Source organism: Nicotiana tabacum, chromosome 19 (assembly GCF_000715075.1).
Source record: "Nicotiana tabacum cultivar K326 chromosome 19, ASM71507v2, whole genome shotgun sequence".
In the NCBI taxonomy this organism is placed as follows: Eukaryota; Viridiplantae; Streptophyta; class Magnoliopsida; order Solanales; family Solanaceae; genus Nicotiana; species Nicotiana tabacum.
The window spans coordinates 85,432,321-85,434,292 of NC_134098.1; positions in this window are offsets into that span (position 1 = coordinate 85,432,321).

Below are 1,972 nucleotides of genomic sequence, written 5' to 3' on the forward strand. Positions count from 1 at the left end.
TTTACTAGACATATTCTTCCGAATTACGCTAGCTGCAACTAAGTACGGCTCACTCGGATCGCACTAAAGTTTCGTTATTCCTAATCCCACCTTTAAACCCTCTATATTGATCTCTCATATACGTTAGGAGTGATGTTGTTCAACAACTACCTAAATATACACTCTCTTCCGAGTAATACACACTAAATAGGCACATTCAATTGAGAGCCCTTCAATCAACCGCAATATAACCGTAGTTGAACAAATAGAGAAATCCAACGGCTCAATTATATAAAAACATAACAAGAATTTATCCTACAAAAGGTTCTATCAAAACTCTAGATAACAAATTAGCTATTCATAATAGTATACAAAACTACAATATTAGAATTCATAACCAATAATGGAAATAGGAAGAAGGAAATGAAAAACTCGTAGAAGAATTCCTCGCTTTGCTCCTAGTGTGTTCTTGCCTCCTTAGGACGAATCTCTGGACTAATGTCGGTCTCCCCTTCAAAATTGGTGTTTAATGACTATTTATATGTGTAAGGAAAAGACCAGACGAAATAAACAAGTTCAAAACCAATAAGTTTTAAAAACCCGGAACATGCTCGCTACAGGTCTCGCCTCGCGAGGCAAAATGCACAGTCCACCTCTCTACTCACTGTGCGCCGCCAGCTCCGTAGCGCGCTCCAAGGCTTGCGTCGCCTGCTCTCTAGCGAGCACAGTAGCTCGCGTTGCCGGGAATCTGCTTCCTTTCAAACTTTCTCAAATTCACGTTTTTTGTCTCTATTTTCATTTCTTGCTTTGTTTCCTTTTTTTTTTTGGTCTTCTTTTGCATTGGTTACACTTTTGCCTTCCTTTGTAATTAAATACCTACTAATTAAAATAATCATACTTGTAGTGTATAAAATACACATAAAATCTCTATTTTGCTCTCACTTTCGTTTTTAATGTACCTACACATAAAATAGACTCAGTTAAGCATAAATATTATATAGTTTGGCATTAAAATACCTAAATATAAGGCAAGTAATGCACTAAAAATATATAATTATAACCAAACATGATGAAGTTATTCAGATCTCAAAAGTACAAAGAGCTAAGATGGAGGCTAATAGGTTGAAGCCATGCCAGAGAGCTGCTGCTCGTTATCGTCGCTGAATTGCACTCTCAGTGGGTCATTTTGTTGTTGCAGAACATCTTGAATATTGTTGAAGGGAGGACATGCCTAATTAAAGGGATACGACAACGTCCCAACTGAGAAATGTCCAGGCTCTTCGCGATCAGACCGTACAGAAAGCAATTGGTAAAAATCTAACAATGCCAGGTTGGTGTCTGAGTGTTCTGATTCCTGCTCTTTTTGGTAATGTAACTCTTATTCCTCAGCTCAAAGCATTTAACTGGCTAGATATTTTTAATAAGAACTTTCAAGATACTGTCCCCTGCATTTAAGAATTTAGGGTAGTGTCTATGCAGACCTTACCCCTACCTTGAGGGTAGAGATGCCGCTTTCAATAGACCATCGGCTCAAGAAAATTAAAGGAAAAAAAAAGCAGTAACAACCAACAATAACAACAGCAAGATAATAAGAAAACAAGCAGTAACAACAGCAAGATAATAAGAGAACAAGCAGAATCAACAGCAAGATAATAAGAAAACATGTAGTATTAAAGTTTACAAATAACCGAATATACGGCTAACTACTAATACGATTGGTATGGGAAACACACACACTTGACTACCTACTAACCTTCTACCCTAATTTTCGACCTCCACGCCTTCCTATCAAGGGTCATGTCCTAAGTGAGCTAAAGCAACGCCAAGTCCTGCCTAATTACTGCTCCCCAGTACTTCTTTGGCCTACCTCTATCCCTCTTCAGACCAACCGAGGCCAACCTCTCACACCTACTCACTGGAGCATCTGTGCTTCTCCTATTCACATGCCCAAACCACCTAAGTCTCGCTTCCCGCATCTTGTCCTACCGAGGCT